Here is a 16,354-nt window from a genome sequence, read left to right as displayed (position 1 = left end):
GCTGTAATTTGACAGTCTGTTTGATGCTTTACTGCCTCTGTATCTATCTTTTTGTTCATCAGTTTATAATGTTCTTTATTATCCACAAATGAGTGAGATCATGTGGTATTTTTCTTTCATTGACTGGCTTATTTCACTGAGTATAATGCTCTCCAGTTCCATCCAGGTTGCTCCAAATGGTAAGAATTTCTTCTTTTTATGGCAGCATAGTATTCCATTGTGTAGATGTACCATAGTTTACTGATCCAGTCATCTGCTGACGGGCACCTAGGCTGTTTCCAAATCTTAGCTATTGTAAATTGTGCTGCTATGAACATAGGGGTGCATATATCCTTTCTGATTGGTGTTTCTAGTTTCTTAGGATATATTCTTAGGAGTGGGATTACTGGGTCAAATGGGGGATACATTTTTAGTTTTTTGAGGAAACTCCATACTGTTCTCCACAGTGGCTGCACCAGTCTGCATTCCCACCAGCAGTGCATGAGGGTTCCTTTTTCTCCGCATGCTCGTCAACACTTGTTGTTTGTTGATTTGGTGATGATAGCCATTCTGACAGGTGTGAGATGGTATTGCATTGTTGTTTTGATTTGCATCTCTTGGATAATTAGTGACTTTGAGCATGTTTTCATGTGTCTCTTGGCCTTCCTTCTGTCTTCTTTCGAAAAGATTCTATTTAGGTCTGTTGCCCACTTTTTTATTGGATCATTTATCTTCCTTTTATTAAGTTGTATAAGTTCCCTGTAAATGTTGGAGATTAAACCTTTATCAATAATAACATTTGCAAATATGTTCTCCCATACGGTGGGCTTTCTTGTTGTTTTGTTGATGGTTTCTTTTGCTGTGAAAAAGCTTTTTATTTTAATTTAGTCCCATTTGTTTATTTTCTATTTAGCTTCCATTGCCCTAGGAGCAGTATCAGTGAAGAAGTTCTTTCGGCATATGTCTGAGATTTCTCTGCCTGTGGATTCCTCTAGTATGTTTATGGTTTCCTGTCTTATGTTTAAGTCCTGTATCCATTTTGAGTTTATTTTTGTGTATGGTGTAAGTTGGTGATCTAGTTTCATTTTTTTGCATGTATCTGTCCAATTTTCCCAACACCATTTATTGAAGAGACTGTCTTTACTCCATTGTATGTTCATCCCTCCTTTGTCAAATATTAATTGCGCTTAGTGGTTTGGGTCGATATCTGGATTCTCTATTCTATTCCATTGGTCTATATGTCTGTTCCTGTGCCAGTACCAGACTGTTTTGAGAACAGTGGCTTTGTAATACAGCTTGAAATCTGGTATTGAGATCCCACCTACTTTATTCTTCTTTCTCAGGATTGCTGTGGCTATTTGGGGTCTTTTTTTTATTCCAGATGAATTTTTGGAGAGTTCTTTCTAGGTCTGTGAAATATGCCGTTGGTATTTTAACGGGGAGTGCATTGAATCTATAGATTGCTTTGGGTAGTATGGACATTTTAATGATGTTTATTCTACCAATCCATGAACACGGTATGTTCTTCCATCTGTTTACGTCTTCTTCTTTCTCTTTTTTCAGTGTCCTGTAGTTTTCCGTGTATAGGTCTTTTACCTCCTTGGTTAAGTTTATTCTTAGGTATCTTAATTTTTTTGGTGCGATGGTAAATGGGATTGCTTTTTTAGTCTCTCTTTCTGTAAGTTCACTATTGGTGTATAGAAATGCCATAGATTACTTGGCGTTGATTTTGTATCCTGCTACATTGCCAAATTCATTTATTAAGTCTATTAGTTTTTTTGATGGCGTCTTTCAGGTTTTTTATGTGCAATATCATGTCATCTGCAAATAAGGACAGCTTTATTTCTTCTTTTCCAATTTGGATGCCTTTTATTTCTTCTTCTTGTCTAATTTCAATGGCTAATACTTCCAGTACTATGTCGAACAGGAGTAGTGAGAGTGGGCATCCCTGTCTTGTTCCTGTTCTTAGGGGAAATGGTTTTAGTTTTTGCCCATTGAGTATGATGTTAGCTGTGGGTTTATCATATATAGCTTTTATTATGTTGAGGTATGATCCTTCTATTCCCACCTTGTTGAGAGTTTTTAATCAAGAAAGGGTGTTGGATTTTGTCAAATGCTTTTTCTGCATCAATTGATATGACTATGTGATTTTTATCTCTCAATTTGTTTATGTGATGTATCACGTTTTTTGGATTGTTTTTATTGTAGTTGAGTTCCAGTTTTATGCCACTGTGATCTGAGAAGATGCTTGATATGATTTCTATCTTCTTGAATTTGAAGAGACTTTGCCTATGACCCAACATATGGTCTATCTTTGAAAATGACCCATGTGCACTTGAGAAGAATGTATATTCTGTGACTTTGGGGTGAAATGTTCTGAAGATGTGAATTCCATCTGGTCTAGTGAGTCATTTAGGATTGATGTTTCTTTGCTGATTTTTTGTTTAGAGGATTTGTCCAATGGTGATAGTGGGGTATTAAAGTCTCCTACTATGATTGTATTGCTGTCAATCTCTCCCTTGATATCCTCCAGGAGATTTTTTATGTATTTGGGTGCTCCTGTATTGGGTGCGTATATGTTTACCAGAGTTATTTCTTCTTATTGAATTGCTCCCTTTGGTATTATGAAGTGGCCTTCCTTATCTCTTGTTATGTCCTTCACTTTGAGATCTAATTTGTCAGATATAAGTATTGTTACCCCAGCTTTTTTTTCATTTCCATTCGCCTGAAAAACCTTTTTCCATCCCTTCACCCTCAGTCTGTGTGTGTCTTTTTTTCTGAGGTGGGTTTCTTGTAGACAGCAGATATATGGGTCTTGTTTTCTTATCCAATCTGTTATCCTATGTCTTTTGATTGGGGCATTTAATCCATTTACATTTAAAGTTATTATTGATAGATACTTATCTGTGGCCATTTTTATTCTTTACCCCTGTGTTCCTTCTTCGCTTCCTACTTCTTTTTTTTTACAGCAGACCCTTTAGCATTTCTTGCATTGCTGGTTTGGTGGTAATAAATTCCCTTAGTCCTTTTTTGTCTGTGAAGCTCCTGATTTCACCTTCAATTTTGATTGATGGCCTTGCTGGGTACAGTATTCTTGGATTCAGACCCTTCCTTTGCATGACTTTGTATATTTCATTCCATTCCCTTCTGGCCTGATGAGTTTCTGTTGAGAAATCAGTTGATAGTCTGATGGAGGTTCCTTTGTATGTAACTTTCTGTCTCTCTCTGGCCGCTTTTAAGATTCTTACTTTGTCGTTGGTGTTTGCCAGTTTAATTATAATGTGTCTTGGTGTCGGTCTTTTGGGGTTCATTTTGCTTGGGCTCTGTGAGCTTCTTGGATTTGTGTGGGTTTTTTCTTCCCTATATCAGGGAAGTTTTCTGTCATTATTTCTTCAAACAGGTTTTCTATTCCTTGCTCAGTTTCCTCTCCTTCTGGAACCCCTATTATGCGGATGTTGTTTTGTTTTGTGTTGTCCCAAAGTTCCCCTAGGCTCTCCTCCTGCTTTATTTTTTTTTTTTGTTCTAGAAGCTGCTCTACTTGGGTATTTTTCCCCACCTTGTCTTCTAGCTCACTGATGCGGTCCTCTTCTAGTCTACTCTTGATGCTTTATATTGAGTTCTTTACAGCAGCGATGTCATTTTTTCATTTCTTCTTGGTTCTTCTTCATTTCCTCTTGGTTCTTACTCATATTGTCGAATTTGTCTTCCATTCTTTTCAGCCACCTTATGACCATTTCTCTGAATTCTTTCTCTGACAGGTTGCTTGCCTCCATTTCTTTTACTTCCTTCTCTGGTGATGCCTGCTTTTCTTTCATCTGTGGGCTGTTTCTTTGTCTCCCCATTGTCTTTCTTCTCCGGGTGTCTGGTTATGTAGTTCTCTCTCTCCTTTCTGTGGTGGAGTATAGAGCTCCTCTGAATCCACGTGTTTGTGCCAATTGGGGACCCGTGTTCTGGGGTTCACAGCTGTTCAGCGGGTGCTGCAGTTGTAGATTTTCAGGCTTCCGATAACATCCACTTTCCCCTTCAAGATGGCGCAGTCTCTGCGTCCAAGCCAGTGGCTCTGGGAGGGAACCCAGCCGCAGTGGGGGCTGCCCGGTCAGGGGAACCCCATCCAGCAGTCCCCCACCTTCTCCTGGAGTATAGCTGTCCCTTAACTTGCCAACAAACACTCCCCGTGCGACCCTCAGCTGTTCTCTCTTTCTGTTCCGGGACAAGGCTTGGGACACATCTGTGTATTCAGCCACCATTTTTTCCTCCCCTCTCTTTTTCTAAATTGAGGTATACTTGACATATACCTTTAATTAGTTTCAGGTGTACAACATTATTCTTCAATACATTATGCTTCAATGTATTTGTATACATTGCAAACTGATCACCACACTAAGTCTAGTTAACATCTGTCCCCCATACACAGTTACAAATATTTTTTCTTGTGATGAGAACTTTTAAAGATCTATTCTCAGCTTTCAAGTATGCAATACATTATTAACTCTAGTCACCATGCTGCACATTACATCTCCATGACTTATTTTTCTTATAACTGAAAATTTGTACCTTTTGACCCCTTTCAACCATTTACCCCACTGCCACACACCTTCACTTCTGGCAATCACCAAACTTTCTCTGTTTCTATGCACTTGTTTGTTTGGTTTGTTTTTTTTTAAATTTAGATTCCACATATAAGTGAGATCTCATGGCATTTGTTTTTCTCTGTCTGACTTATTTTGTTTAGCATAATGCCCTCAAGGCTCATCCATGTTGTTGCAAATGGGAATATTTCATTTTCTTTTTTATTTTGTGTGTGGCTGAATAATATTTTCTTTATCCATTCATCATGGATGGACACTTAGGTGTCTAATCTCCTCTTCTTATAAGGACACCACTCATCCTATCTAATAAAAGAGTAATATGCAGATTGACCATCACTCCAACACACAAGATGGCTGCCCCCATGTGGTCAAGATCCTGCCCCCATGTGGACACAAGATGGCCACCACAAGATGGCCAGCAGGAGAGGGAAGTTGGGAGGGACCAGGCCTGCAAGGGAGGGCAGTTGTGGGTGATCAAGCCTGCAGGGGAGGGCAGTTAGGGGTGACCAGGCTGGCAGAGGAGGGAAGTTGCGGGTGACCGGGCCTGCAGGGAAGGGCAGTTGGGGAGGACCCACTCCTACAGGGGAGAGCAGTTGGGGGGACCAGGCCTGCAGAGGAGGGCAGTTAGGGGTGACCAGGCCTGCAGGGGAGGGCAGTTAGGGGTGACCAGGCCTGCAGGAGAGGGCAATTAGGGGCAAACAAGCTGGCAGGGGAGCAGTTAGGCATCAATCAGGCTGGCAGGGGAGTGGTTATGGGGTGATCAGGCTGGCAGGCAGAAACGGTTAGGGGCAATCAGGAAGGCAGGCAGGCAAGCAGGATTTAGGCCCACTGGGATTGGGCCTAAATGGGCAGTCGACATCCCTCAAGGGGTTCCAGATTGGAGAGGGTGCAGGCTGGGCTGAGGAACACCACCCCCCCCCCCCGCCCCGTGCACGAATTTCATGCACCGGGCCTCTAGTCTATATATATATAAAAGCCTAAATGACCGGCCAACTGTTCGACCATTCGACCATATGACCGGTAGCTATGATGTGCTCTGACCACCAGGGGGAAGATGCTCAACACACAGGCATGGAAACATGGAACAGACTGATGAATCTCAGAGGGAAGAGGGGTCGGGGGAGGGCATGAAGAGTTTAACCAAAGATCTTATATGCTTAGTAGAGGGCCAGTGCACAGATTTGTGCACTGGTGGGGTGCCTTGTCCTGGCCTGGGCCCTCTCGCCATCCAGCCTCCCTTGGGGGATGTTGTAGAGCTGGTTTCAGCCCAATCCCCACAGGCCAGGCTGAGGGACCCCACCAATGCACGAATCCGTGCACCAGGCCTCTAGTATTGAATGAACACACACCTAATGACTGCATTTAATCTTATCTTTTTAAAAACCCTATCTTCAAATAGAGTCACATTTTTAAGTACTGGGGGGTTAGGACTTCAACATGCACATTTTGGGAGGACACAATTCAGCCCATCATAGAGCCCTTTTTTGTCTGAAAAGAACTGAAAAATTCTGCCTCAAATACCTTTGAAAAAGAAATATTTTCCCTCAAGTCTTACTGACATTGCAGAAAACTTCAAATGCATTGAATTTACAATTATGACAGTTATAAGTGAGATTCCTAGGAGGTATATTGACAAGACTTTTGGATTAAAAGAAAAAGCTAGCTGGAGTAATTATGCCGAAACTGAGTTAAAATCAGCAGTGCCACCCAGGATATGATAACATTTAGAAAATCTAAACCTACTTCAAACATTGTTCTTTCTTGATCAATTTACATAAATAATCTATAGCCCATCTATAACCTCACCATATACTTCCCCATGGCCTTTGCTTCTTGTCTCCAGCCTGGTAGCTCTGCCCTCTCTCCCACCCTGTTTCACAAATGTAAATGTTATGTCTGTTTTGTTCACCTGTGTAATCCCCGTGTTAGCTATGCAATGAAACTTAAGTAAATAATTTACAAATTAGTAGCAAGGTTGTTGTTCAACATTAGGGACTAGGAATTTGGAGCTCTAATTTATTCTCTACTGCATCTTGTACCTTGTATGTTACAGCAACAACCAAAAAGCCTGTGTCTCCTGTAATTCCAAACTATTTAGCTAAAATAGTTCTTTAAAAAAAATATATATGTATATGTATTATTGATTTCAGAGAGGAAGGGAGAAGGAGAGAGAGAGAAACATCAATGATGAGAGAGAATCATTGGCAGCCTCCTGCAGGCCCCACACTGGGGATTAAGCCCACAACCCCAGGCATGTGTCCTGATTGGAATCAAACTGTGATCTCATGGTTCATGGGTCTATGTTCAACCACTGAGCAACAATGGCTGGGCTAAAGCAGTTCTTTATAAAAGACTTCAAAAACTCTGGTAGCAATCTCAGGCAGATTGAGGAACATCTTGATTAGTAGACAAACCTATGAGCCAATCAGTTCATCAGATAAATAATTTGTTTCTAAATACATTAGCATACATATGAGGCATATGTACATCATCTCTAATTGTTAAAGTAACTTACAGTGTGATGTGTATAATCCTCATTTTACAGATAAAGTCATAAAGTTCAGAGAGGATGAGTAAGTTACCCAGGAGTTCACAGCCATTAACTGACAGTGGTGGGATTTCAATGTAAGTTTGTCCAGTTCAAAGTAGCATAACCTTACCCCTCTCCAACTTTATTTCTAGTCAAAATGGCCATTCTAGTGGGGCTGGGGACACAGCTAATTACAACCTGATGATATCTTTAAACATCCTGCTTTTTTCAAAAGGTAAAAAAAAAAATTGTCAAAATACTAATCTCTTCCTCAGTAAAGGCAAGCAAAATATTGGCATGTTGTAAAGACAGCATGTGTCATTAAAAGCCGGGTGGTATTTTCTGAAAAGAAATGAAGAGTCATCTTTTCTTAACTGGTTTTTCTCATAACTTGACTTCATCTAACCTTCTTAATCAGGACAATGAAGGAAAAAAAAAAAAATCACCAGGCCCATGAGTCAGCCTGTTTCAGATTCTCCGTGTCAGCATATGGCCTCAAAGCCCAACTGCATTGTTTTCACACGATGCGTCTTTGCCTGTTTATGGCAGGGAGGTAGGAGAAGGGGAAAACAGTCTGTTTTGGTATCCAACCAGGAACGCAGCTAAGTGTCTTTATCCCCAAAGGCAACGTGGCAGTCTTGGGCTCGATGCCCACATTGTTAAAACCCTGTTTGTTCTCAAGTCTCTGGAAGCGTTTTTTTCTTTTTCTTTTAATATTTTAAATATTCCTGTTTCTTCATGTCCCCTTCCCATCCTCTAGAGGAATTGTTTAAATTATTTGATTGATCTAATTTTAGACAGCAACTCTGCCAGGACTCTTCAGCCGGGAGACTTGCTTTCTTTTAACTTTATGGAACTTGAGGGGGCTTTCTTTTAACTTTATGGAACTTGAGGGGACCCGTTAGTCATTTTTATGTAATTTCTATCAATCTGCCATTCCAGAGTCTCATCTGCCTCTTTCAAGGCGTTATAAACTCAGTATTGTGTATATGGCTGAAAGCCTTCCTTCCTGGTCATAAGCATACGTTCTAACCAGGGGGGTGAGGGCATGAGCTGGGGGGTGGGAGGGCAATGGGGGGGGGGGTAAGGACACATATGTACTTTTCTTTCTTAATCAATAAAGAAAAAAAATGGATGCTGCATTAAAAGAAATGTAAAGGAATAACATTTGAGAGAATAATAATAAAAAAATAATAAAGTAAGTAAAGTTTCTCTTCCCTCCACACTTAATCCCTGTAGTTGATTTTAATGAGGGGTAGGAAAATATATTTGGGGATCCACGTATATACTCGCTGTGACAGGAGGCTTGTGGTCAATGGCGGGGGAGTTGAACTAATGTGGCCATGTGTCTCATTCACTGCCCAAGACCTCCTTTCACTCACATATTGGTGAGGCCCTTGGCATCCAAAGTTTGTTCTTTTGTTTCAACTCTCCCTTGTGGCTGCTTGGCAACGTCATGTTTTACAAAGCGCTCAATCTCTCTACACTCAATTTTCATGTCTGTTAAGTGGGCAATAAAAGTATCTGAAGAGGATGTGCAGGTTAAATAGGTTTATCCATGTAAAGGATCGAGACCAGTGTCTGTCATATTATTCTGCCCATTTTACTGTTGTGGTTATCATCACAGAAGACGTGAAAAAAAACCACACACACAACAGAAACAGTCTTAGCCTTTTCTTTTTCTTTTTTTTTGTTAATCCTCATCTGAGGATATTTTTTCCATTGATTTTTGGAGAGAGTGGAAGGGAGGGGGAGAGACAGAGAGAAACGCATCGGTTAGTTGCCTCCCACCAATAGGATGGAGCCTGCAACCAAGGTCCATGCCCTTGACTAGAATCGAACCTGGGACCCATCAGACCGCAGGCTGATGCTCTATCCATTGAGCTAAACCAGCTAGGGCCACTCTTAGCTCTTGAGGGAAGAAAGAGAAGCTGTTTCTCTAAACTTGTCTCCTCACCGCTCTGTGCCTGTGTGAAGCTGAGAACCCTCAGCTCTAATACATGGCTGCAGCACGGACTTGCTGCCCCAAATCTGAATTCGTTAGTAGCGTTGCCCACACTTTACATCGTTCCCCAGCAACATTCACAGATGCACAAGTGTCAGTGTGTGGGTGTGTAGTGAGGGTGAGAGGTTGGGCCTCCATTTCTAAACAGCATAATTCACTGGGATGGATATTTTCCCTTCATCTCCTTCCTCCTCCCCTGATAAATCTGATTTACTTGTGGTGACTCAGTAACGGTGGAGGTAAATATTAGGCTGTTCCCCAACAAATGGAAGGGTTGCAAAACGGTGTCTGACTTAATAATAATGGGAAAGTTTCTGTTGGGTCAGAGGGGGAGCCAGGCTGAGTCACCTCTCTGACATCCAGGACCCACCATTATCCTACAAGTCTTCGATGGGATTATTTAAAAACAAAACAAGACAAAAACATTACTGACTACTCAAGTTTTAAGGCAAACTTAATAAAACCTCCTATTTTCGTGGTTACTGACCACACAGTCACTAACAGGTTAGTTTCTGGATTGATAAGAATGAAACACCTTGGCAAAGTTTTTGCAAAGAGTGAGAATTTTTGCCATTGGGTGTAGACACAGGGGCTTAGAGAATAGAAGGACATGTCTATCACCCTTTGCAAGCTGTGCTGGTTCTTTTGACAACATTGCCATAAACATGCATTTAAACACAACCAACAACGAGGAAAACCCGAGGCAGCATAGCAACTGTTCAGGTTGAGCACATATGTTTACGTCTTGAGAGTAACCCCAGGAAATGACTGGAGGAGCACAGAGCGCATGCTCCAGTCGGAGCACAGAGCAGTTGCTTTATGGAGCAGGTTCAATGTTGTTAGTCTTGGGCTCTGAGGCAGCCGGTGGCTCCTAAATACCCCTGAGTTAGGGTCTCTGCTTCACTTCATTTCTACAGTGGAATGTCAGATTCATAACAACTATATCTCACTGTCCCTTCTCTACCGTGCATCTTGCTTTTATTATTTTCCCACAGACAAAACGCATGTAAGGGGTCTAGAGAGGTTCACCAACTGAGTGACAGTAAGTTAGAAGAAGCACTTCCTGTGACTGTCCCTCTTGCCTCTTCTAGGAAGTACCCATGTGGCAACCCTTCTCTCCTCCCCGCAACCCCCAAGGCCCAGCTGCAGGAAAGAGAACTCACCCAAAGCATGTCTTAGGTGCTATGTATCACTTTGCATATGGAGAAACTCTCCAGGCATTTGAACTTGCTATCTTCCTCATCAGTGTCACATGTAATCTGTTTCATCACTCAAATCAGAGGAAATCATATGTTCCGCATTTTTACAAAATGTAGGACTCCCTTGCAATTCCTAAGATCTGAGTTTGGAACTGGAAATGAACCTTTCCAGAACTAAGTTAAAACTAATGTTGTCAAGCAGGACATCACGGTTCAGAGGGAAAAAAGAAAAACGTCCAAATAAGAGGTTTATCCGTTCCCTTAGTCATCAAATGCTGGAAACGATGTTGATGAATTACATGTAAATGAATCACAAACAGTTATTATTAATATAAAACTTCAAAGGGAAAATATTTGGCCATATGGTCTTCCAAATTTTCTTATATATTGTTCATTTCTATAACTGATATGTTGAAAAGTAGATTTTTTTCTACAGCTTTCTTGAGCTCTAGTTCACATAGCATACAGTTGACCCCTTTAAAGTATACACATCAATGAGTTTTTGTATATTCAGGAGCTTATACAAAGACCACCACAGACAGCCTTAGGACGTTTCCATCACTTCAAAAAGAAACCACCTGTCATTTAATTGTCACCTCCCTGGGCCCCTAAAGCCTCCCAGCCCTAAGCAACTACCAATCTACTTTCCGTCTCTAGAGATTTGCCAATTCTGGACATTTCATTTGAATGGAATCATGTAATATGCAGTCTGTTATGAATGGCTTCTTTCATTTAGCATAATACTTTCAGGGTTCATCAATGTTGTAGCATGTATTAGTATTTCACTCATTTTTTATGGCCAAATAAATAATACCCCATTATATGGATATGCCACATTGTGTTTATCCACTCATCAGCTGATGGAACTTTGGGTTCTTTCCATAAGGAATGCTGCCATAAACATTCATGTATAGGTCTTTGTTTCTCTTGGGAATATAGTTAGGAGTCGGATTGTTGAGTCATGTAATGGTTCGTGTTTAACCATTTGAAGAACTGCTGGAGTGTTTGCCATAAGCAGTGAATGAGGGTTCCAATTTTTCCATATTCACAATTGCTACCACTTGTTATTATCTGACTTGGTTTTAGCCATTCTAGTGGGTATGAAGTAGTATCTCATTGTGGGTTTGATTTGTATTTCTCTGATGGTTAATGAGGTCAAGCATCTTTTTTGTGTGCTTACTGGCCATTTGTATTGTATCTTATTGAAGAACTGTATTCAGATACTTCACCCATTTTTAAGTGGAGTTATTTGTCTTCCTGTTATTGAATTGTATGAGTTTTTTTGTATGTTGAGGATATGAGTTCCTTATCACATATATGATTTGCAGTTATTTTCTCCCATTCTTCGAGTTCTTTCTTTCTTTAAAAAATATTTTTATTGATTTCAGGAGGAAGAGAGAGGGAGAAAGAGACAGAAACATCAATGATGAGAGAGAATCATTGATCGCTTGTCTCCTACGTGCCCTACACTGGGGATTGAGCCTGCAATCTGGGCACATGCCCCTGATTGGGAATTGAACCATGACCTCCTGGTTCATAGGTCAACCTTCAACCACTGAGCCATTCAGGCCAGGCAATTTTTTCCTTCTTGATAGTACCCTTGAAGCACAAAAGTTTTAAATTCAATGAAGTCTAATTTATCTGTTTTTTTTTCTTTCGTTGTTCATGCTTTTAGTATCATATCTAAAAATCCATTGCCAAATTCCATATCATGAAGGTTTATCCCTATTTTTTTTCTAAAAGTTTTATAGTTTTAGCTCTTACAATTAGGTCTTTGATCCATTTTGAGTTATTTTTTTTATGTTGTGAGGTAAGGGCCCTTCATTTTTTTTTTTTTTTTTTCACATGTGCCTATCAAATTGTCTCAATACCATCTATTGAAACAACTATTATTTCCCCATTGAATGGTCTTGGAACCCTGTTGAAAATCAATCAACTATAGACACATGGGTTTATTTCTGGACTCTCAATCATATTCATTTGTTATATATGTCTATGCTTATGCCAGCGCTGTACTGCCTTGATTAATATTACTTTGTAGTAAGTTTTGAAATTGAGAAATGTGAATCCTCCCACTTAGATCTTTTTTTTTTTTTTCAAGAATGTTTTATATATTCTGAGTCGCTTGAATTCCCATATACAGTTTAGAATCGGCTTCTCAATATCTTCAAAGAAAGTTATCTGGGATGCTACCAGAGCACACTAAATCTACACATCAATTTGGGGAGTATTGCCACCTTAACAATATTAAGTGTTATCAATGAATACTTTGTCCACTTATGTAGATATTTTTACATTTCTTTCAATAATCTTCATAATTTTCAGAATAAAACTTGGCACCTCTTTTATTAAATTAAATCCTAAACATTTAAAATTTTTTGATGGTACTATAAACTGAATTCTTAATTTTATTTTCAGGTTATTACAAGTATATGGAAACATTATTGATTTTTATATCTTGATCCTGCAACCCTGCTTAACTCATTTATTTGTTCTATTAGTTTTTGTTTGTTTGTTATTTTAGTAAATTCCTTAGAATCTTCTATAGTCAAGATCTGGGTATCTTTTATGTCTCATAGTACCTAATTGCCCTGGACCCTCCAGTATTATTTGGAATAAAAGTGGACATCCTTGTCTTATTCCTGATCTTAGGGGGAAACCATTACACATTATTTTAGCTGTGGGCTTTTCTTGGATGCCCTTTATCAGGTTGAGAATATTCCCTTCAATTCCTACTTTGTTGAATATTTTTATCATGAAAGGGTGTTGGGTTTTGCCAAATGAGTCTATTGATATGCTAATGTGTTTTTAAATTATTCTGTCAATATGGTGTATTATATTAATTAGTTTTCAGATACTAAACCAACTTTGCATTTATGGAAAAAATCCCACTTTGTCATAGTGTATAATTCTTTTTATGTGTTGCTAGATGACTAGTATTTTGTTGAGGACTTTTGTATCCATAGTCACAAAAGTTAGTGGTCTGTAGCAGCGCTTTTCAACTAGAGTGCCGCAAGAATTTTTAAAACATGCAATACCTGAGTGTTTAGTCAGGGGCACTGACCTCTTTTCCCTTAGATTCTCAAACTTAAACATGATAACAGCCAACACAACAATAGCCTACCAGTGTGAATGGATCAAAATTATCCTATTTTTTGTCAGATCAGCAAAAAATATATTTTTGGTGTGCCACGGAATTTTAGTAATTATGTGTGGCATGAGATGAAAAAGGTTGAAAGTTGCTGGTCTATAGTGATTGTCTGGTTTTGGTATCAGGTTAATATTGGTCCCATACTGAGTTGGAAAGTGTTATAGCCTCTTCCAATATTTGGAAGAGTTTATGAAATAATTGATATTAATTTTTCTTTAGATGTTTGGTGAATTCAGCATTGATGCCATCTTAGCCTGGACTTTTTACTGTGGATAAGTTTTTGATTACCAATTCAACCTCTTTACTTGTTATAGTTCTATTCGGATTGTGTATTCTTGAGTCAATTTTGGTAGTTTGTGTCTTTCTAAGAATTTGTCCATTTTATATGTTCTTATGTATTAGCATAGCATTTGTCCATTTCATCTATGTTATCTAATTCCTTCATAATTATTTTTTCTTCTTCTAAACTCTTATGTTTCAGATTGGCAAAGCTATCCTGGTTGCTAAATAATATTGAAAGGCATGTCAATGATGTTTACTTATTCCTTTTGGGCCAATAATGATAGGTACTAGACTTTTCCTTGAGGATGTGTGAATAATTTATGTATAAAAATTTATGTATAAAACAGACTTAATTATAATATCAAGAATAGAATTATATTTACTATCATATATTAGAATGAATATACCATGGTGCCTTTCATATGTTGAAATGTTATGTAACACATTAGTTTTAGATATAATTTTAAAGCTATTGAAAGTAGTTATGAGATCAGAGAAAAAAAGCAAGATGTCAAATTAGTGGTATATGTAATCCTTTTTAAAAAATGAGGTAAAATTGACATATAATATATTATTACATTCAGACCTACTACATAATTCAATATTTGTATATAGTGTGAAATGACCACCAAAATAAATCTAGTTACCATCTGTCTTAGTATATGTAATATTACCTATGAATTTTAAAAGTATTCATAGAAAAAAAGACCAAAATATGGGTATGATTATGGGTATTATTTTTCATAATTGTTTGTGTTATTTAAAATGTATTACTTTGCATTCCAATAAAATTTATTTTTATAGCACTGCAAATTATGCTCTATATAAAATTCTTTTTCTATGACCAACAAATTTTGAGTTGGCAGATTATAAAAATATTTTAGATGATTTGTATAAATTGCTTTGTTTGGGGCATGTAAAAGGATGAATTTCATGAATATTAAATACCTAGTTAGATGAAGAATTTCAATGATTTGTCATGCTACTTAAAAAAATTAGTTTGTATTTAGATGTGCTTAACATTAAAAACCAAATTCTTGTTTGACTCTCTCCTCCTACATTGAAGAACACAAAGTCCTACAATGTGGAGGGGACAGGAAACTGGAATTATATCCTCAAAATGACAGAAGTTATTGTTTAAAAATGTTTTTTTTTTAATAAAATACTTTATTGGGTGGATACTGTTTAAATGCTAACACCTTGCCAACTGTCAATTTTTGCCATTGCTTTGTTTCTTGTCATATATATTTTTAAATCATTTTATAGTCACTCTGGGCAGCAGTTTTTGTTTAGCTTGTATGTTGTAACAGATTTGTAGCATATTGGGCATGCTCTCTAAAATGTCCTTAGCATGAGTGATTTCAAATAGTATTACATTTTTTAACTGATGAAAACATTTAGAATGACTATTAAAAAGGACTTAAAATATTAAAGTCTTGTGACATCATCTTTAAACCTATATATATAAAAGTCAAGTGGCCGGAACGACGAAATGACTGGAATGACTGGAACGACCGGTTGCTATGATGTGCACTGTGGCAACCAATCGGCTCCCCCAGCCTCACATGTCCCCTCCCCCCCCCCACCCCCCCACCCCGCTAGCTCGGCCCCCATCGGGTGCGCCAGCCAGATCCCACCTGTGCACGAATTCATGTACCGGGCCTCTAGCATAAATACAAAAGATAGGCAAAGGAAAATGAAAAGTAGGGAATTTGAAAGAGAGCCTATTACAGTTTCAGGTAGTAGATCCTCTTTCCTTCAAGCCACTTCTGCTCCAGAGGCCCATAAATATTACCAATTATAACACTTTTTAGATTAATTATTAATCTGCATACTCTTTTGTATTTATTTTTATAATTTATTTGATGTTATAAGTGGATAATCTGAATTTATATGAAATTAAATATCATTAACTTAAAAATTATGTATTTGTGTAAACTAGTTGTAAATATATATATATACTTACACAATGATTATATATCTATATATATGATACTTTCTTTTATTTTTTTCTTTAATTGATTAAGGTATTACATATGTATTCTTATCCCCCCATTGCCACCCCAACCCCCCACTCATGCCCTCACCCCCTTGGTGTCTGTGTCCATTGGTTAGGCTAATATGCATGCATACAAGTCCTTTGGTTGATCTCTTCCCCTTACTCCAACACTCCCCTACCTTCCCTCTGAGGTTTGACAGTCTGATTGTTGCTTTTCTGTCTCTGGATCTGTTTTTGTTCATCAGTTTATATTGTTCATTATATCTTCACTGATACAGCTCTTAGGGCAATGGAAACTAAAGAGAAAATAAACATCAAAATAAAAAGCTTCTGTACAGCAAAAGAAACCATCAACAAAACAACAAGAAAGCTCACTGCATGGGAGAACATATTTGCCAATGTTATCACCAATAAGGATATAATCTCCAGCATTTACAGGGAACTCATACAACTTAACAAAAGAAAGATAAACAACCCAATCAAAAAATGGACAAGGGACCTAAATAGACAGTTTTTGAAAGAGGACATACAGAAGGCCAAGAGACATATGAAAACATTCTCAAAGTCACTAATCATCCAAGAGATGCAAACCAAAACGACAAAGTGGTACCATCTCACAC

The sequence above is a fragment of the Plecotus auritus genome (genome assembly GCF_963455305.1).
Source record: "Plecotus auritus genome assembly, chromosome: 4".
Lineage (NCBI taxonomy): Eukaryota > Metazoa > Chordata > Mammalia > Chiroptera > Vespertilionidae > Plecotus > Plecotus auritus.
This window is presented reverse-complemented; position numbering follows the sequence as displayed.